This window comes from Cupressus sempervirens, chromosome 10 (genome assembly GCF_028749045.1).
Source record: "Cupressus sempervirens isolate cs-2001-9-10 chromosome 10, ASM2874904v1, whole genome shotgun sequence".
NCBI classification, from domain to species: Eukaryota; Viridiplantae; Streptophyta; class Pinopsida; order Cupressales; family Cupressaceae; genus Cupressus; species Cupressus sempervirens.
In genome coordinates this window covers 918,213,715-918,236,844 of record NC_143127.1, presented here as the reverse complement: position 1 = coordinate 918,236,844, position 23,130 = coordinate 918,213,715, and the positions used below count along the sequence as shown (strand labels likewise).

The 23,130-nt window shown below is 34.3% G+C and overlaps 1 protein-coding gene across 7 annotated transcripts in view; it reads left to right on the top strand.

Moving 5' to 3' along the window:
- The window catches only part of LOC149537004 (uncharacterized), a 161,355-nt gene extending 140,047 nt beyond the window's left edge, over nucleotides 1–21,308 (top strand). For 3 of the 7 annotated variants that reach the window (XM_089806804.1, XM_089806807.1, XM_089806810.1), the window contains 3 exons: nucleotides 19,752–19,866; nucleotides 20,227–20,340; nucleotides 20,696–21,308. The gene's annotated coding sequence lies outside the window, so the exon portion shown is untranslated. Of the gene's footprint in view, nucleotides 1–14,709; nucleotides 14,820–19,277; nucleotides 19,412–19,751; nucleotides 19,867–20,226; nucleotides 20,341–20,695 lie in introns of all 7 variants that reach the window. The other 4 variants (XM_089806809.1, XM_089806808.1, XM_089806805.1 and 1 more) reach the window with 3 other exon arrangements.
- Nucleotides 21,309–23,130: the final 1,822 nt, after the last annotated feature.

Here is a 23,130-nt window from a genome sequence, read left to right as displayed (position 1 = left end):
AATCTTGTAGATTATCAGCAATGGCTTTGAATTTGGTGATGCAATTGTGGATGATTGTGGGATTAGGAGTTCTTGTATTCTACGTCATTGCATTCACTTTGATAACCATTGCCTTGCATCTTTTGATAGCCTCCTGATTCTCTTTGATGAATTGTCAGTTTTCATTTGAAAACTTGATGTAACCAAGCTTTTTCTCATTCTAATTTGTTGTGAATTCTTCTTTGTCAGATTTTTACATTCTGGAGTTTCCGACACTTTGAAAAACCTTCTCAATGATGTCCAGATGTAAACTCAAACAACTTTCCGATCAACATCTTTTAACTATTAATTTTTAATTAAAGCACTTGGCACATTCCCGCATGAACTCAAGTTCTAGGGCAGCTATTGGAAAAGTAGAGACCAAATGAATATTACTTCTTTTGATTTGAAACATATCTTCTTGACAAGATGTCTCTATTCTTTGAAGAAATTCTGACATATCTTGACATGAAGAGTTTGCTGCAATATGAAAATTTCAAAGAGTGAAAACATAGATACTTATTGAACACTTTAGAAGGCTGGAAATGATTGGAACAACTTGTATTTTGAGCAATAATGGCCAAAATCGGATTTTACAAGGTGGATTGCATGTAGGAAAAATAGGGCTTTTGTTTTGAATGACTAAGAATGCAAGTTGGAAGCATATGGATGTATGTAGGATGAGAGTTTTTATGTTAAAAAAATGTGAGTTTTTACCAAAATTGGGTTTTACAAGTGCATTTACATGTGGTGAAAATCATTTTTACTTGGTGTAAAATTGTGAATGGGTTTTGAAAGTGTGATTACATATTTAGGAATATGGAGTTTGGATGTATTTTGGAGATGGATGGAAGACGAAAGCATGAAGGTTACTTGTATTATTTGGTGAAAATTCCAAGTCTTCACAAAAAGCACTATAAACAAACAACAAGCAACCAAAAAATATAAAAACAAAAACAAAAAATGAAGAACATACCTCTTGCTTTGACTCAATTTGATAAGTTTCAACACTTCAATCTTGTATGCAAATTTGTTTTTTATTTGAAGATCCTTTTGCATTTGCAAGAAATGAGAATTTTAAACTTATTTAATAACTTGGAACAAAAACTTAGGGCTTCATTTAAACAAATGAAGATAAAGAGCAAAAGAATGCAACAAATAAGCAAAATGAGCAAGCATGTAAACAAAATCCAAGTCTTACACTTTCTTGGAGAGCAAAGAGCAAAACTTGGAGCAAGAAGAAGTTGAAATGAAACTCTTCTCTCCAAAATTGGGTTTTGGAAGTCTTTGCATGTAAAAATCAAATGCCTTTGAAAAATTCAAACCTCATCCCCCCAAATCATGGTTTCCAAGTGCAAATGCATATGTTGAGTGATGCACAGTGTTTTCAAATTCCCTCCTAAGTGCAGATCGCTTTTCTTGAAGTGCTTTGCATATTTGAAAATGTCAATTCAAGAGAAATCGTGGTTTCCCAGCCCTATTACATCTAATGTTTTTGCATCAAATACCCAAATCAGGGTTTAGAGGAACAAATACATATGTTGGAGAAGATATGAATGTTCACCTTTTGCCTTTTGCCGTTGAATCGGGTTTAAGATTACATGCAACTTTTTCCCCTAAAAAGCCCAAATCAAGGTTTGCAAGACCAAACACATTAAAAATATGTAATGCAAGTGTGTTTAAGTTTAACTTAAACACACTATAACATCATCAAATTGAAAGTAATATCATTTTTCTACTTTTCTATCAAAAAGGGTGGAATTCTCTCTCTTTGATGTTTCCTTTTTCTTTAACCTTTTCTCAATTCGATGTGCTATAGGTGTAACCTGAGACCATAATACTTTTCCCTCACCGAGAATATAGTTTGAGAAATATAAAATGAAGCAAATAGCCAACGAACCAAAATAAATACTCACATTTTTTTAACTGGTCTTAACTGCTCTTAGGTTTTTGAGAAATTGATCTTTAATTGGGGTGTAAAAGTCATAATATGTACCTTTCACCATGTGGTAAGTAACACATATCGCAATGACAGAGAGAATTTTCACGATTGGTGTAGAAGACTTTGTAGCTGATAACCTCCACAACATATGTGATTGCAAGTGCCTGGATAGTGCTGCCCTTGAGTGGCCTTCCATCAGGTGTAGCTCCTATTATATTTTATGCTTCATCAGTATTAGAATTTATAATTTTTGGAACTTTGCCAACATTGCACAAGCTAACGACTCTTTTCATTACATCTTTTCTAATCAAGTAACAACTGTCTTCAAGCCAATAAATGTTGTTGTGAAAACGACTAATAGCCATTTTCACCCAAGCATCATCTCCAAAAAACTTGAGAAGGCATTGAACACATGCAACTTCTTTTCAACCAAACCCTCATGTTCATGTTTCACATTACCATCATCAAGACTAGAACTATTTCACCCATATATCAACAATTTTGTATTGGTTGAATTACTCTAGCTAGTATTTCAAGTGAATTCAAACATCTTCAATGCGAACAACACCGTGAGGTATTTGTGACAAACATCCTTGTAATGTTCCCAATTTTTAATAAAATATTTTAATTAGGTTAATTAATTAAATGTTCCTAAAAATTAAATAATATCACAAGGACTTATTTAATAATTGATTTAATTAATAAAAGGCCCAAATAATAAAATAATAATTAAAGTTTGTCAGCCTAGGTTCGATTTGTAATCCTTCGGGAAGCTTCCTTGAAGTCCTTTATAAGGCCAACTTGTAGTTTGTTGTAGGCATGTGATTTGTATTATTTTCTTTGTACTGCGAATTCTTGTTGGAGTTCTGTGTTGTTCACCATTTTGGAAGTGGAAGATCTTCCCTATTTGGCTGTTTCGGTTTTGGTGGGATTCAACCATCACCCTATTTCGTATTGTGTAATGCTTTGCACGGATCTAGCAAATCTGTGCGCCATCATTATATGCGAGTATAAATTCTTAGTTCGGTGTTAATTGCATAACTCTGTGATTTAGCGTATATCTCTATTGTCAATTACTTTTGGTGTTCAGTTATCATTGTATCATTGAAGGTACAGAATACTGTGCATATTCACTCTCTCGACCATGCACAGACACTGCTAGAAATCACTATACGGACTGCATATCACCACCCTTACCGTACACCCCATTGACATCACCATACACTTTATAGAGCTAACTGTGCGGTATCCTTTCTGAACGTATGACCCCTCTACTATCAATACAGTGTACCTTCTGTCCCGTACGACATACTTGTGCTCCATGCGACATTTTTCTCCTTTGTATGGGCTCTATGCATTAATTGTACGTGCTAGAACTCTACCATACGACCCACTCCGTCTCTATGGCCAGCAAACATCACACTTCGTACGAACCATATACCACATCGTACAACTTTCTATTATCATCGTATGACCATACAACACTATCAAGAACTTTCGTGTGTTGGGAAGTTTGATTGTCTACGACACTTACCCATGTACGTCAAGCAACTCCAAGTGGAACTGGATAGGAACATTACAATCCTGACATATTGTTTTCTATTGAAATGCTAGGGAACAACTTGAATACGAGATGTGACTCTTTTGATTGGTCAATCAATACAGGGATAAACTCTCCAACCATTGCATTGTTTAATGTAGTGAATAGTAGAGACGTGGCCTTCAAATTTATAGATTTAGATTTCTCAAACCCTTGTGCTAATCCTCAACTTGGCTCTTTCTTACTCTTTAGCTCTTCAATCTTGTTTTTGACAATGCATGCAATGACTTTTAATTGTGCCATATTTATTATATAATCTCGAGGTAATGTGGTAATAAATGCATTATATGCACCCCACTTACTCAAATTTTTACCAAAAGGTATATATGTTTTTTGTTCTATTAACCCATACCTCCCAAAATGAGTTGATTTGATATTCTTTTCTATTTTACATGTCTAGAGATAGATAAATGTATTTTTCTCCCCTTGAGCGACAATCGTGAGGCTGTTCAATTTTCAGTGAGAACTTGTGTATCGGTGTTGGTGCTACCAATATGTTTCTTGACCCAAATCTTCTTTGTCTCTTCGTTGACTTCTTCCTTGTCAATCTAGTCTTTTTTAGTTCTGTCCTCTCAACATTCACAGATCTACAATACTTCGCAATGTGTCCAATATTTTTGTAATTATAGCGTCAGTTATCTTGTTTCTTTTGCCTTGACCTGCACTAGTTGGATTTATGACCTTATAGAAAGCATGTATAACAACATCTGATAAACTTCTTGCTATCATTACTTGGTTTTTGACATTAACTTGCTTTGTGACCAAAGACATCACAATTAAAGCATATTCTTGTAAAAGATCTATTATTAGGGTTAGTCCCAATTCTACTATTTGCAGCCTTATGACTAGATCTATTACATTTGAAAACATCACCCTTAAAAAAATGGAAATTAATACTCACCGGGGGTCTTTCCAAGGCCTTACCTTTATGTAGCCAATCATGAGTTGATTCATTTTGACTTATTGGAACTGTTTTGTCCTCTTCATGGATTGGGTTACATGAACATTCACCAGAATCACATCCAAGTCCCCTTTTGTCTTTTGGTGATCTTTGAGCACTTAGGATTTCATCTAATTTTTCAGAATTAGATTTGTCCTTTCCATTGCACTTCTCGATCTTAACTTGATTTGAATTGAGAGATAAGATTTCTTGCTCGAGATTGTAGTTTTCATCGAATTCACTCTTGATTATATTGTTTAGAAGCTTCTTGACCTGATCACTTCCTTCAAGTTTGAGTTTTAGATTAGTGATAGTAACATTTTCCATTTTGAGCTCATGGCTAACTTCTTTTTGTCTGGATTGAAACTTTTAGATCCACTCCTTCAATTTTTGATTTCACTTTTGTTCCACTTGTAGATTTTTAGATAAGGCTTTTTTTTCGTCTTCAATTGATTCCAGATCTTCATATATCGATATGAACTCATTCTCATCAATGGTGGATGCCAGTGTTAATGGTTCAACCTCCTAGATCTCCTTCAAGTGGTTAGATTCTTCCAAAGAAACCATCTTTGATACCAATTCTTGAACTCTCGACATATTGAGAGGGGAGGGGTGAAAGAGGATTCCCTTGAGAAGCTTAACACACTTAACTAATTTACCATACAATATTTTTCAACTTTATAGGAAAGGAAATAACATACACAAGTCATAACACTAGATTTTTTTATCATGGAAACCCAAGATGGGAATGACCATGGATAGGGTTAACTCTCAAGTATTTTGTAACTAGTTATACAATGGATAGGGCGGCTCACCGCCGTTGTGGACTCACTGTCCAAATGCAAAATTAGCATTGATGGTTAGATATACAAAATAGAATTGATAGACATGCATCAACATATGCATTGGATACAATTCACTCTATAATACAGTTCTCCTTTCCCTTGATACAATATTACACAGTTCACTTCGCATATACTTAGTATCATAATATTATGGAGATTGCATGCATCCTAATCACATAGAAACTTATATACCAATCATCATTATAAACATCTTTGCTATAGGCTAAACATCAAACATGTAAATGTATCTTCATTATGTATCTTCTATTGGCTGCACATAATGGAATGAAACTAAGCATGCTATGCTTGAATTGATCTATAAATCTTGCCTATAATCCTGCAAATTATAATTGTTAGTGACAATCATCAGTGAGTGCTGTCAGTGATCATTAGCATTGATACTAAAAGATGCAACAAAATAACCATTACCAATGGGTCCTGATTAATACCGATAACTCTAGAATAATGACATTAATGACAATCAAAATTAGGAAGGCAAATAAAGATCACTTCAACTAATTAGATTCTTGGATTATTTTAGGTGTTTCAATTGTTTTAGATGGATGGAAAGATACTAGAAATTGTTCATTAATAAATGTAATTGTAGTGTCCCCCAAAGGGGCAATGTTTTTTAGGGTAGTTGATTGTGAAGGGGAAGTGTAACATCCGGTTTTCTAGGGTCTAATTTAACAAATACCGTACTCAAGGAAATATAGTTGCTACATCGTTTCATAGGAAGACAGTTATATCATTCATGTTCATGTGAAGAAGAATTACCGTTAAAAAAATCAGTTAAACAAAATTTCTTATCTAAATACTTGAAATACCATTAAATGAAATTACTTTTGTAATTGAAAATCACATACCTCGGAAAGACTGAGATTGAAATTCAACAAAGGATGCTTCTGCAACTACCCAGATTAGTCCACAAATACACTATAACAGTTTCACAAATCGACTATCATCTAAAAACTACTAACGCAAAATCATTTGATGATTACAACTAAATACCACTATAATTTAAATTAGGGCATCACATATCATTTTACCAATTAGGGCATCAATTACCATTGGTTCATTTAGGGCTTCTGATACCACTTTACCACTTAGGGCTTCCGCAACCACGGATTCAATTAGGGCTTCCAATACCACTGTATCATTTAAGGTTCCAACTGTCACACAATGAATTAGGGCTTCGATTTTCTTTTCCTTCTGATTGCTTATCTATGACAGTTTTCTCAAGATTAGATAAATACTTATATTCAAAATTCATTTGTATGAAAGTAAAATGATGATAACAATGGAATACATCAATTTAATCTTACCTTCTCATATACAAAAATGATATTACCTGTTTTCGATAAACAATTTGAATATATGGCTTATCTCTATTTGTCGCTTGTCCAACATCTTAAGAGAGATGGAACATTGTCAAGGGCTTTACCACCCAACCTCGGACCACAATATATCCCCACACGATCTCTAATGAGAAAGGCCCTCCCTACCCGGAATTGTCAGGGAACATCCTACCAATCACTGGGCTTCAAGATATAAACACGCCATACGACTTGGCAATAGGAGATCACAATAACAAGAATATGCATGAGTTATTAATTAGTTCTAAATGGTAAGTATTGAAATGTCACAAATGATATTGCTTCATATTATGGATGAATCCTTTCTCGCAGCACATCATCCATCTTTCACAATTGGGTGAGTCCCAGGTATTCGGAATTCTCAGAGCAGACGGCTCCTTTTATTGAAGAAGATTACATACAACCATCATTACATATTCTATGTTTATGTTATTAACAGATCTCAAAATGTTATCATTCTTGACAACATTCTTCATGCTTGAGCTAATGCTTTATTTAATTGTCTTGTTATTATAACATTTTTATTATTGTTGATTTTTTTGCACCTCTTCACCTATATCAGGCCTTCGAGCCTGCGATTCTCTGATGCCAACAAATTATATATATTGTGATAATTCGCACACCTCTTCACCATACTCTGGCAATTCACCTAGTGAATTCCTTGGTGTTCACCTTTTTGAAATATTTATATATGCCGATCTAACTGTAAAGGTTTATTAATGGATTGTTACTCATTTGTCTCGAATCCTTAAAAGAAAACAGAGATATTTAACTTTTCTATAAAAAGAAACTACGGCATTCTTAAATCAGAATAAGGGAAGCAATATAATATGACAGACAGGATCTGTGGTTTTCCGAATTTAAATACAGTTTTACATTCTCTGAATAACAAAGACATTCTTATGATTTTTTGGAAAATATACAAGTAGTATGATAACGAATTCTTGTAAAGCTATGGTTAAGGATCCATGTCTTAATACATTTCGTCCAGAAATTCTAATCCCATGACAGTATTAACTCTATTAACATTTATCTTTATTGCACCTTCATCACCTCATTCTGACTTTAACTTGGTGATATCCTTGGTGCTCCCTTCCTGTTATTAGATGCTATGACATATTTTCAAGAAGGATAAAGTAAAGTTACAAAAGAAAGACTTCAGATGTCTATTCAAAAGATTATGTTTTTATTCTGCTCTCTCTCCTGACACTAAACTGTTAGGAAAATATTACTGAATCCACATTTTTATTCGACTTTATTCTTGTTGCAGAATTTATGAGAGAGTGGAAAATCTAATGATGTTATAGCAAGGGAAAGATAACCTATTTCATATTGATCGGTTATCATGAATTTGAACTTAAGAAAAAAATTTCCGACTCAGTCATATCAAATTAAGAAAGAAGGAAAATAAATACAATTTGATTTGAGCATGACTTCCTTACGTGGTTGACTGCCCCGTGGTTGATTGCCTAACACTAGGCTCTAACACCTCCCGCAGGTTCCATGGAAACAATTGCTTGAAGAAACAAAGACGTATCACTCTAATCTTTCAAATGAATAACTCTGTATATCCCCTCCCATGTGTTCTGGATGCAATGATATATGAACTCTATTACGTATGGAGACAAATGAAAAATGGCGTATGAATTTCTGATTGCTAATACGAACCGAAGCAAAGACGTAATGTCCTCAGGCTATGGCACCGTAGCAGATTAAAGAAAGGAAAGTTGGGTTAAAACTGTTACACACCAAGAGTGCGCCATCCGTCCCCTATCACAACTTGTGCTTGATTTTATTTGCATTCCCCCCACTTAAGCCTAATTTTGGTTTGCTTAAAGACATTTCACAAGAAACAAGAGTTTAATTTGGCTTCCACCGGTTACAAGCAACCATACAAATTCCAATTACTTAATCGATTAAAAACAAGGAAGGCATAAAAGAAATGAAAGAGGGTTGAAAGATTATAACTCAAAATAATAATTCAAATGTTGTTAAAATTTGAACATTATAATCCTAATCATTATTATAGTTTTGAATATTATTGTAATTGATTATTAAATTATAGTGTTGTTATATCATTTTTATGTTTAAATGCATGAATATAAATTTTTATCAAAATAATAATGATGAAAGATAATTTACAATCCTCTGAAGGATGTTTTATATTTTAACTTAATTATTTTATTTGAATTATTTGTTTAAATAACTCATGCAATTCCACGAGTGTGTCTTGTTTTCAAATTGCTAGGTCCTTTATCCGTCTGCCAGTGATGGTGATGCCCTACCTAATTCTTTTTTGACAATGCTTCCACCCCTTCAACATGCTCCCTGCAAGGAATCTCTCTGTAATTAAATTATAAATTATAAATAATTATATCAGTTAACCTTTCATCTTAATTCCATGAATTCGCAATTAATGATCAACTAACATGTCATCTTCACTTGAAATCATAACGACCAACTATCTTACCATTTCACCAGATTATATCAAATTAAACTGCCAAGTGACTTCATGTGAACCTCAACGTCTATATTTCAAGCTAGGTCAAAAATTGGGATGTAACAGGAAGTGAAAGACGCACAGTTCATTTTCAAAATTCTCATTGATTCGATAAAGATGGGAGGTAGTGAGAATATGGTCCAAGTAATCACAAACAATGCAAAAAATTGTAGGGATGTAGGTGCTTTGGTTAAGGGTTGATATGGCTACATTTTTTGGACACCATGCACCTTACACTGTCAACTTGGTGATGCAACAAATTGGCACTCAAATAGGATGGGTAAAACAAATATAACAAGAGGGGAAGGAGATCCAGATGTTTGTAATGAACTACCAAATGTCACAATCAATATTTAGATCTTTCGCAAAATTGGATTCGCTTAAGGTAAATTGTAATTTCTACATTTAATTATTTATTTATTTTTAATATATTTTATGCTATGTTCAACTATCAATTTGTATCTAAATTTGTTAAAATTTATTAACATATTAACTTGCTTAGGTTGTTAAGACCTGATTTGCATTTCATACTATTGTTAAGAGATGACTTCTCAAGGTGCAGGAGGCATTGAGCCAAATGATTATTTCCAACCAATGGGGTGTATGGGAGGCTTCACATTCAGATAGGGCCCAAAAGGTCAAGACATGGTCTTGGATGATTGTTGGTGGGCTTGTGCACAATATATATTGAATTTTACTGAGCCTCTTAGGACTATGCTATGATTTGCTAATACACATGCACCTTGTTTAGTGGATGCCTATGATGGCACGAACACAATGGTAGAGAAGGTAGAAATTGCAATACAAAAATATGAGAATGACCCAACAGAATGTAAAACCTTATGCAATAAGGTGGAATCATTCATCGTTGGGAAAAACCACTCCATTGCACATCCTTGCATATACCATATCTCTGAGGTACTATAGCAAGGAAATTCTTTCCATGCCAGGGAGAGTAATGCCATATACAGATGAAGAAGCTGCTGATAGGTACAATAAAGCTTTTGAAAGACTCTTCCTGGATGTAGAAGTGCAAAAGAAAAGTTAGGATAGAATTTGTCTTCTTTTCCTTAGGAAGAAATCATAGTACAACAACTATTAATGACTGAAATGACATGGAAGCTATCACATGGTGGCACCTGTATGGTCAACCATTTAAGTATCTACAACCTCTTGCAATCAAGATCCTCTCACAAGCAAGATTTTAACTTTATTTAACGACTTTTATTCTCCATGTAATAAGATTTTTTTAATTTAATTTTCATTTTAAAATTTTGTGAACACTGTCTAGGTTGCAAGTTCTTCTACCACTAAATGGAATTGGAGTACACACTCATTTATCCACTCAATGAAGTGTAACCAGTTGGGCTAAATAAACTGAAGACTTGGTTTAAACTTTATATACATTGCAACTTATGTCTTGTGTCATGTAATGATCCAAACGACAAGGATGGGCTGCAAAACTCTCGGATGTAGCCCTTGAGTGTGCTAAGTTGAATGCAACCATCGAGGATCTTACTCGACTAACTATAGATTATGATGATGATGATGATGATTACATCTCGACACATGGTACATCTATTACAAGAAGATCCCCTTTGGATTCAAATGATCTTGACCTTGCAACAGCGGACGATGAAGATGATTTTTTTGATAATTCTTATGTTTTTGGCTAGTGAATCCTGATTGGTGAACACCGAATCATGAACTACATTTTGATTTTTTAATTGTAATGATTTTCTGATTTTCGTTGGAATCGTGAACATAGACATATTGTTAGAAATGTTTAGAATAACTGAGGCGGGGGGGAGGTGGGGGATGAATTAGTTACTCAAGGTCTTTATGTACCATTTGAACAATAAAACAAACATTCATTGTTCTACTAATCCAGTTGTTGCTCGGTCTCTACCGAAAATATTGTTTTAAACATAACTTGCTTTGCATAATGAAAACTTTATCAAATGTAAAACATATAAAGCATTCATCACAGATTTAACACTAGAATTTTTACATGGAAACCCAATTTGGGAAAAACCACCAGTGACATGTCACTCTTTTTCACTCTTTCAAAGTGAGCTTTGTTAGGAGCCAACCTTGTTAAAGGTTACAAAAAAAACTGTTAAATGTGACTTTGTTAAAGCATTTAATCACCTTGCTAAGAGTGGCCTTGTCAGAGGACTTTAATCATTCCATTTAGAATGTCACCTAGTTAAAGGTTTTACACAAACTGTTAAGTCTTCCAAATGACTATTAGGTCAACCTTTATTAAAAGGGTTTCAATACAAACTATTTACAATGACTAGAAAGAAAACAATAGGTTTTTATCTGTGTGATTACGACTCACTTTTGTAGGTTCAGATCTCTGTTCGGTCCTTGTGTTGACTTACTGATAAGCCTTCCATTGTCATGTCTTATCTTGATTCGCTTGGAAACCCTTCAAGTAATCAGTCCACTCTTCTCAACAACACTTAAGCCTTCTACTTAGATTCACTTATCAACATTAGCATAATCTCTGCAAGCTTTCTCCTTTAGCTTCGTATTTACTCACACTTTTGTGTTTTTGATCAACCTTTCACTGTATGCCTCTTTTCACATACGCTTGCACTTCACACACACACACACACACATAGCACCAAATATTCGGCTCTGTATCTCTTCAAATAGGCAATTCGTGCTTTACCGTTTTCTACATCCACCGTTGATCATAAGGTTTACGATCAGGTTCAACTCGATTCATTGTATATGTCCATCTTCTTGATCTTCTTCTAGAAACTTCTCTAGAATATGTTTGTTAGGTCTTTACCTAATCCTTGCCTTGAATTTAATGATCTAGCTCATCAATCTTATCTTCAATACAGTTTACATCTCCCAAGAAATCAACTGTGTCGGCTTGATCTCACGATTTCCTCAAATTCATTCTCATACTGTCACTTGGCAATTTCTAAATTCTAACACTCGGTCATCACTGAATTACTTGGTTGTTGTAAAGCTTTTTGGCTCGGCATCAAATGTCTCACTCGATCGATGCTAATGCTTGGTCAACACTAGATTTGCTTGGTACTAATTGAAGTTTGGTTGACACCAGCATTACTCGGCATTGCTTAACATTTTACTCTATTGCTTGATTTGGCTTAGCTTTCTTGACGTAAACAATCACTTTTCTTTTATTAAAGTCTATCTAATCAAAATGTTTATTGTAACTTCCTTTTCATAACTCAACCTTTCCTATAGATTCTATTGTTATGAACAACTTCTCAAATCCTTTTCATCAATCAAATATATATGACATTTAGATTAGGTAGCAATATGTCTTATCAATAGATTTGACATCAATGACAAAACAATTGTTCCAATTGTAAGTTTCCAACAATCTCTCTCTTTTGCATTGATGGCAACATCTCAATATCTCAATATGTAGCAATACTTGTTACCATACAATCTAACAAATTTCTTTGATTCTCTTTTCTAAATTTCTCCCTTTGAAACAATTCTCCCTCTTTGCAGTAACTCTGTGTGTGTAGTAATCTCTCCCTCTTTCTGTAATCTCTCATTTTTTTGTCATCTCTCTCACTTTGACAACAATGCCAAAGGCACTTAGCTCTTTGAGTTTCAAACTCTTCATATATCTGAATTATGTAGATTTTACATGTTTGGCTGATTTATCATTTGTTTATGACTGATCTGTTATGCTGTATTGAATTATCTACCTTAGGCATGTCCCAAAGTAGAGCTGTATCGCATCACTATGTAGGATATTCTAATTAACACATGTGATCAATGCACCTTGTCTTCTTAAGTAGCTTTGTTTAGGGGAATCACCCCTAATTTACCTCTAAGATATTCATGAGCATCTTTAGGTAAGGGTTTTGTGAATATGTCAGCAATCTGTTCTTTAGTATTCACATATTCTAGCTTCACTTCTTTGTCTTGAACTAATTCCTTCAAGTAGTGATACTTGATAGCAATGTGCTTTGTCTTAGTGTGCATCACTGGATTCTTTGAAATGTTGATAGTACTTGTGTTATCACAATAGATAACCACTGGATCTTTAATTTCTTCTTTCATACTTTTCAACAATTGTTTGATCTACATAATATTTGAACAGTTTACTGCAGCTGCCACATACTCGGCTTCAGTTATTGATTGGGAAATACAATTCTGTTTCTTGGTTGTCCATGACACCAATCTCTTTTCTAGAACGAGTGTACCTCTGCTAGTGTTTTTTTTTCATCAATATTTTCTGCCCAATTTGACTTAGGAAACACTCTCAGTTCAAACTTATCATTTCTCTTGTAAAACAATCCATAGTCTTCTATACCTTTCAGATATCTCATGATCCTTTTCACTGCCATCATGTGATTCTCTTTAGGATTTTCTCAAAATTTAGCAACTATCCCAACTGCTAAAGCAATATCTGGTCTGCTGTGAACAACATACTGTAGTTTTCCAATCATGGATTTGTATAGGCTCTAGTTCATATCAGTAGAATCACTAGTCTTAGATAGCTTACTAGCTTGGAATCTTCCATACCAAAAGTCTTTAGTATCTCTTTGATATATTTGTATTGTATAATGAAAATACCAAATTTCATTTGAAATACTTGTAATCCAACAAAGAATTTGATTTCACCAAACATAGACATTTCAAATTCCTTCTTCATTTCAACAACAAATGATTTGCATAATGCTTCTCTTCCTTCAAATATGATATCAACAAATATTTCGGATAATAGTACTTCATTGTTCTTACCATTTTTCAAATATAGATTACCATTATCATTTGTCCTTTCAAAACCAATCTTCACCAAATTATTATGCAATCTTTCATACCATGCTCTTGGGGTTTGCTTCAATCCATAGAGGGCTTTGTTTACATACCATGTTCTTCTTGTTTGGATGTACAAATCCTTCAGGCTGTTCAATGTATACTTCTTCCTCGAGGATACCATTTAAAAATAGAGATTTGACATCCATTTGATATACCTTGAGATTCTTGTAGGCTGAATATGCAAGTAGAGTTTTGACTCCTTCAAGTCTTGCCATAGGAGCAAAAGTTTCTCCATAATCAACTCCTTCTTGAGCATAACCCTTGCATACTAGTCTTTCCTTGTTCCTTGTTATTTCTCCATTCTCATTGAGCTTGTTCCTAAAAACCCACTTTGTCCTGATGACATTTTTGTGTTTAGATCTTGGCACTAAGGTTCAAGTATTGTTCTTCTCAATCTGGTCAATTTCTTCATTCATTGCCTGAATCCAATCTTCATTGTCTGAAGCATCCTTTACTATTTTGGGCTCAAACTCATAAAGTAAGCATGTATCATGTTTGAGTCTTTTTTTGGTCATAACACTTGATTCAGCATCACCAATGATTTGATCAGATTTATGATGTCTTCTTACATATTTAGCTAGCACAGGCAATTTCCTTCTTTGTTCTTCTACAGGTTCATCTTGAAAATTAATCTCAAGTTCATTTTCTCTTTTTTGTTCAGGTTCTGGTTCATGTTCTGCATGCTCGACATTTGCTATTTGATGGTCGACATTGCTTCTCTGTGACTTAGCTTCTTCAGTCTGTTGCTTGACACCCACTCTTTGCTGCTCGGTAATTTGTATTTGTGTTTGATCATTTCCTATCTGCTGAGAGACTGCTGCTTGATTTGCTTGATTATTAGAAGTGCTTGGAGCATCATCATCCACATAGATGAATGTACTATAGTCTTCAGTCTCTTCTTTACATGTAGTGCCACTTCTTTCTGCAAACTCATCAACTCTCACATTTGCACTTTCCACAATTTTGTAAACACTGATAGGGTTTGCTCTTGGTGGAATAACCTAAGAATATACTTTCGTCACTTTTTGCATCAAGTTTTCCATTCCTATTATCTTTAAGTGTATAACATCTACTTCCAAAGATTTTGAAATACTTTACATTAGGAGCATAACCATACCATAGTTCAAATGGTGTAGTATTTGTACATTTCTTGACTTGTACTCTATTTAGGGTATAAACAACAGTACTGACTTCTTTTCTCTAATACTTCTTTGATATGCTCTTCTCCATCATTAATGTTCTTGCATAGTCCATTATTGATCTGTTTCTCCTTTCAGTTATCCCATTTTGAGGAGGGGTCCTTGGTGTTGACATCTGTCTTTTAATTCTTCTATCATTGTAGAATATATTGAGCTCATTTGAAATGAATTCACCACCTTTGTCAGATCTCAAGCATTTTAGACTCTTCCCTGTTTCTTTCTCAACTTTGGCTAAATACCACTTGAACAACTCAAAAGCATCAGATTTAGCTTTAAGAAACATCACAGGCATCATCCTAGAGTAGCCATCAACAAATAGAATGACATACGTATCTCTATTGTAGCTTTGAACATCAATGGGTCCACATAAGTCAATATGAACCAATTCCAAAATATTACTAGAAATGTATGTTTTGCTCTTAAAACTAGACTTGGCCATCTTTCCCAATTGACATTGTTTACACATAGCATTGTCAAACTTTAGTTTAGGCAACCCTCTTACTTTCTTCACCTTGCTAATATTCACCAAATTGTCAAAGTTCACATGACATAATCTCTTGTGCCATAACCAAACATCTTCTTCTTGTGCAAACAAACATGTCTCACTTGATAGATCTAGATAGAACAAATTACCTCTTGTTTGATCACCACTTCCAACTAGCTTACCATTAGCATCATGTATCTTGGCCTTCTTATTGTGGAATTCAACTTTGTAACCTAATTTGTGCAGCTGTGAAACACTCAATAGATTATAGTTAAGTCATTCAAGCCAATAAACATTCACATCTTATCAGTTAGTTGAATAGTTCCTTTACCTTTCACAACACATGGAATATCATTACCAAATTTAACACATCCACCTTTGTATGGACCAATATCTTCAAATTTATCTTTGTCACCAGTCATATGATTGGAGCATCCATTGTTTATTATCCATTTGTCACTTTTGTTTACATATGAGATTAATGCAGTTTTCTCATCTTCATTAGAATCTTCTTTCATAGCAACATAAACAACTTCATCATCATTACTCTCAGATTCATTGTCTGTTTCTTCTTTAGCAATATAACAAGATTTCTTACCTTTGTCATCCTTGCTTCTCTTGTAGTCTTTGTCATCTCTTCTTCCTTTATACTTGCTTTCCTTGCTTTCATCCTTATCCTCTCTGTTAGGACACCTAGCAGCAATATGACCTACTTTGTTGCATGAAAAACAGATAATAGGTAGTTTACCTTTGCATTTACCTCTTCCTCTTCCAAATCTTTTTGCAATAACGGCTTCAAGTTCATCAATGTCGTCATCAAAATTATCACTATCACTCTTCACATGTTTCCCTTTATTCTTGCTAAGAACTAGTTGTAACATGAAAGCAGATTCAATAGTGGCGGGTGTGTAGTTATCAAAGTTAGACATCTCAAAAACAGTAAGTCTACCAATTACACCTTCTAAGGTCAAAGTGTTACCTAGTGTGCATCTTAGTTCTTGGATTGCAGAGACTCTAAAGGCATAGATAGGGAGTAGAGTCCTCAATACCTTACTTATCACTGTTTCATCTTTCAGTTCTCCATTTGCACCATGAATAGCTTTAACAACCTCTTTAACTCTTGTGCAGTATTGTACTATGTTCTCACCTTCCATCATTCTCATGTCATCAAATTTTCCTCTCAGGCTTTCTGATTTGACTCTCAAGACGTTGTCATCACCTCCATATATGGTCTTTCGTCTGTCCCACATTTTCTTTGGACTATCATAGTCTTTTAGGTCATCAAACTCAGCATAGCTTAGGGATGAGGCAATCTCCAACATTGCTTGGTTGTGTTCTAGCTTCCGTTTCAATTGTTCAGCAGTCAGAGGAGTAGTTGTTCTGTTTACATATTCATTGTCTAGAAAATTGACAACAACATCACTGATACTGGATATGTGCAACCTCATCAAGGTCTGCCATGCAGGAAAGTTCTCCTTGTTCAACTTGGGTACATCTCTCTTATGAGTCATGATCTTTAGCTTTAAATACCTTTAAACATTTCTCTGTAGGCACTGAGCTTGATACCAATTGTTAGAATTGTTTAGAATAATTGAGAAGGGGGGGGGGGGGGGGGTGGGGGGGGGTGAATCAGTTACTCAAGGTCTTTATGTACCATTTGAACAATAAAACAAACATTCACTGTTTTGCTAATCCTGCTGTTGCCCAGTCTCTACTGAAAATACTGTCTTAAACATAACTTGCTTTGCATAATGAAAACATTATCAAATGTACAAGATATAAAGCATTCATCATAGATTTGACACTAGGATTTTTAAATGGAAATCCAATTTGGGAAAAACCACCAGCTACATGTCACCCTTTTTCACTCTTTCAAAGTGAGCTTTGTTAGGAGCCAACCCTGTTAAAGGTTACAAAACACACTGTTAAATGTGACCTTGTTAAAGGATTTAATCACCCTGTTAGGAGTTGCATTGTCAGAGGACTTTGATCATTCTATTTAGAATGTCACCTAGTTAAATGATTTACACAGACTATTAAGTCTTCCAAATGACTGTTAGGTCAACCTCTATTAAAAGAATTTCAATACAAACTGTTTACAATGACTAGAAAGAAAACAATATGTTTTGATTTGTGTGATTACAACTCACTTTTGTAGTTTCAGATCTCTATTCAGTCCTTGTGCTGACCTGCTGATAAGCCTTCCATTGTCATCTCTGATCTTGATTCGCTTGGAATCCCTTCAAGCAATCAGTCCACTCTTCTCAACAACACTCAAGCCTTTTGCTCAAATTCACTTATCAACATCAACACCATCTCTGCAAGCTTTCTCCTTTAGCTTCACATTCACTCACACTTGTATGTTTTTGATCAACCTTGCTCTGTATGCCTCTTTTCACATACACTTGAACTTCGCACATACACACACACACAACACCAAATATTCTGCTCTTTATCTATTTAAATAGGCAATTCGTAGTTTACCGTTTTCTACATCCATCGTAGATTTTAGGGTTTATGATTAGGTTCAACTCGATTCATTGTATTTGTCCATCTTCTTGATCTTCTTCTAGAAACTTTTCTAGAATCCGTCTGTTAGGTCTTTACCTAATCCTTGTCTTGAATTTAATGATCCAGCTCATCAATCTTATCTTCAACACGGTTTACATCTCCCAAGAAATCAACTATGTTGGCTTGATCTCACGATTTCCTCGAATTCATTCTCATACTGTTACTTGGCAATCTCTAAATTTTGACACTTGGTCATCACTCAATTACTTGGTTACTGTAAAGCTTTCTGGCTCGGCATCAACTGTTTCATTCGGTCAATGCTAATGCTCAATCAACACTAGACTTGCTCGACACTAATTGTAGTTCGGTTGACACTAGCATTACTCGACATTCCTTAGCATTTTACTCTATTGCTCGGCTCAGCTTAGCTTTCTTGACATAATCAATCACTTTTCTTTATCAAAGTCTATCTAATCAAATGTCCACTGTAACTTCCTTTTCATAACTCAACCTTTCCTCTAGCTTCTATTGTTATGAGCATGATATGGCTCATTTGAATATTTGTGAACTGTCCGATGGTATTTAATATTTATCTTGATCAATGACGAAGTATCATATTGTCAAATTATTTAGTTCTGTATATTTCTTGCATTTCTTTGTGTATGTATATATTAATATGTGCGCGCGCATGTCTGTGTATAAGTGTACCCAAACACACTTAAACCACCCCACCCCCCCCAAAAAAAAAAAAAAAATTTCATGCATCTACATACTAGGTTCTCGTACACGCATCCACATCTGCACCTGAATCAGTAACTTAGTCTTAGGAGGATAGCTATAATAGTACAATTGATGGACTCACTAGAACAGAAAGTTTTCTGGAAGCTCTTTGTATTTAGGCTTAGTTACATAATTAATAAACATTTCTGATGGATTTTCTACATGATAGCAGACACATCACTTTCACTTTTGATGGAAATTTACTGGGTAAAACTTTACACCTGAACTGCATTATTTGTATACTCTTGTTTGCAGGTGCTTGGCTTCTGCATTGGCAACAAGAGGCTTCCAGCTGCACAGATAAACAATTTAAAAGGATTCAGACTTAATTGGATGACATGAATGTCAACTATTACAATTCCTGATATAGATATCTGATATACACTAAGGTTTCCCACCCTTAAAAATATTAATTAGAATGTGAAAAGTGGTCGTAACCCTATTGGTGTTACAATATGATCAATGATGAAGTCTACTAGGAGTGGTAAAACTACCAAGGAATTATTTAAAGGAATGGTCTTAGGAGATAGCTATAATAGTATAATACTATAATTGATGGACACACTAGAACATAAGTTTGCTGGAAGCTCTTAGTAATTAGGCTTTAGTTACATAACTAATAAGCATTTTTAATGGATTTCCTACATGGAAGCACAGAGGAATCACTTTCGCTTTTGATGGGTAAAACTTTGCAGCTGAACTGTATTATTTGTATACTCTTGTTTGTAGGTGCTTGGCTTGAGCATTGACAACACACAAGAGCTTTCCAGCTGCTCAGAAAAATAATTTGAAAGGACTCGGACTTAAATTGATGATATGAATGTCAACTATTACAAGTTATGAGGTAGATATAAACAACGTTTTTCCAGCCTTCTAAATATTAATTAGAATGTGCAAAGTGGTGTACCCGTAATGGTGTTGCAATATGATTAATGATAAACTTTACCAGGACTGGTAAAAACGGGCAATGATTTTTTTGAAGAAATGGGTTAGGAGGATAGCTATAGTCATATAATTGATGGACACACTAGAACAGAAAGTTTGCTGGAAGATCTTAGTATTGAGGCTTCAGTTACATAATTAATCAATATTTTTAATAGATTTTCTACAAGATAGCACAAAGGAAGCACTATGACTTTTGATGGAAATTTACTGGGTAAAACTTTACACGTGAACTGCATTATTTGTCTACTCTTGTTTGTAGGTGCTTGGCTTCAACATCTGCAACACACAAGATACCTCCAGCTGCACAGAGAAACAATTTAAAAGATTCAGACTTAATTGGATGACATGAATGTCAACTGTTACAATTTCAGAGGTAGATATATACAAAGTTTTTCCACTCGTAAAAATATTAATTAGAATGTGAAAAGTGGTCGTAGCCCTAATGGTGTTACAATATGATTAATGATGGACTCTACTAGGAGTGGTAAAACTGCCAAGAATTTATTTGGAGGAATGGTCTTAGAGATAGCTATAGTAGTATAATTAATGGATACACTAGAACAGAAAGTTTCCTAGAAGCTCTTATTATTTAGGCTTTAGTTTCATAATTAATAAACATTTTTAATGGATTTTCTACATGATAGCACAAAGCACTTTCACTTTTGATGGAAATTTACTGGGTAAAACTTTACGCCCGAGCCACATTATTTGTATACTCTTGTTTGTAGGTGCTTGGCTTCAGCATTGGCAACACACAAGGGCCTTACAGCTGCACAGAGAAACAATTTAAAAGGATTCAGACTTGATTTGATGAAGTCTTCGCAAAAAAGGGAGGAAGTAAAGCAGTTTATCTATGAAATGCAGCAGACATGTTTGGTTACAGATGCAACCTGGTACATAACTCTTGATCAACGGGTATGAGCACTGAGGGAAATTAAAAGCCAGTCATTTGCACGGGGAAGCACTACAACGAAGCCTTGGTGTGCAATGTTTTATGTATAAAGCTTTGTTGTTTTCCACAAGAGTATGCACATGGTGAAATTTTGCCAATATTTGAACATTTGGGACAATGGATTTGCTGTAGATGCTACCATCTTTGAGTTTCTTGTTAGATGGTTTCATTGAAAGTGCAATATAGACAAGGCTTTTGGTTTGCAAGCCAGCATGGTAGTTTTGTGCCCAGTATTTTTTCATATAATTTCTTGGCCAAATTAGCAAGATGCAAGAGGCTAAGAAACTTTTGACAAAATTTTCACGCAAGAGTTTGGGTCCCAGTGAAAGTACTTATACCTCTGAAAAATGCACAGTGAAATTCAGGTAATGATTATTATACTTTCAGTCTATCAAGTATTTGAAAACTGTTATGTGCATAATTTCATTACTTACAAATTTATAATGTAGTCACAAAGGAAATTTTATGAGATAAAAGCAGCTAGATTACGATTAAAAATTTCAAGACTGGAATAAGATGCTAAATAATAATCATTGCAGAATTTTTCTAGTTTGTTGTGAAAATATGGATTCTGGGGATTTTGTTTTTGCTGTCAAATTTCATTTCTTCTTGTCAGGTAATGATGTTTAGTAATAAATGCTACCGCACGCAGCCTTAAATGATTTGAGGGAACATTAAGACAAAACATAACTCATAATCTAAAATCTCATTGTAAACTTAGAAACGGAAGCTTGTGATGATCTTTCCCAACTCCTGACAGTTAACCTCTTTAATGCCGTAAAGCATATGACAAGTCATCAACTTATGGGGCATGGCTGGTCATAAGCCATTGCCTGACAGTTTAATTTAATATTATGGCTGCATTTATATGCAGGATGTTTCCTGTGAATGCATGTTGAACACTGCTATCGATTTAATGCACTTTTATGGCGCTCATATTAATGATTCATCTAAATAAAATTAGCAGGGCTACCATTTTGTGTATTTACATTTTCAAATTTTTAGCTTCAATGATACCTGTAGTATCAAAGATCACAATGGAGAGTATAAATATGAATAATATTTAATAAAAATGTAGAGAGGAAATATACAAAGCTAGAATGGCTTTTATAAAGCCAGTCATTCCTGTGACTACATAACCTCCTGAGTACAACCGACTCACCTAAACATCAATTTCCAAATATTCCAACACTTGATCACAAAAAGCTTTCAATCATTAAGTAAAAAACTTTTCAATCATAAGATTCAAGGCAAACATGATAAAAAATTCATTTTGAAGAAAGAATTCACATTATAGCAACGACACCTTTCTTGCTGCTTACAAACAGCTTAACAATTTTTTTAATCTCATGTATACTCCTTTATTTGTTAAGAGTGGTGCAAGCATAAATGACTATAAATAACATTACATATTGAACAGAGGAATTCACGTATACCTCTATTCATGTGAAGTTCTCATCTAGAAGTAGACTAGTGATGATCAGCCAAGGATTATACTGCTTTTCTTTACTATGAAAAGTCTTTCTAAAATATTCATTGGTAGGCAAAGACTTTCTCGACAACTACTAATAAAATATTCTTCATAAATACCTATAAGTCAAGTAAATAGTACATATTTAGATACCATTGCAGTAATGAGACATTTTAAAGGCATTGTATGCTAACTATGTCATTTGCACAAAAAAGAAAAGTTGAATTTCCAATTGACAAATACGCAAGGAAACAAGTCTAAAGGTTAGAGTCCTGTAGTTTCCACAGCCCATAATGTTAGAACTTCTTATTTGTCGATTAAACTGTGAAAATATGATCAAATGATGAAGAATTTCACAGAATTTAATCCAGAAACGAGAAGTTCTAAGTCTAAAGGTGCTTTGGACTTTGAATGCACTTCAACAAGAAAAACATTTACCAAGGAGTTACTTTTTCCCAATTGACCAATTCATTGGAATGACTATGTATATGCTAATGCCAAAATTTTAAAAAGATCACACTTCAAAATGTTGGACAACTAGAATAACCATTGTTTCAATATGTTAAATGTTTTGTACAATAGTCATAGATGATCCATTAGATTCTATAAATTTGTTATTATGTGAAATGGGCCATACAAGATAAACATGAAGGTGGTGAAGAATAGGTTGTGTGCTAGGAGTAAAGGATTGCAAGGCACCAAAATTGAAATGTTTCTGTGCAATAGAAAATGAATCATAG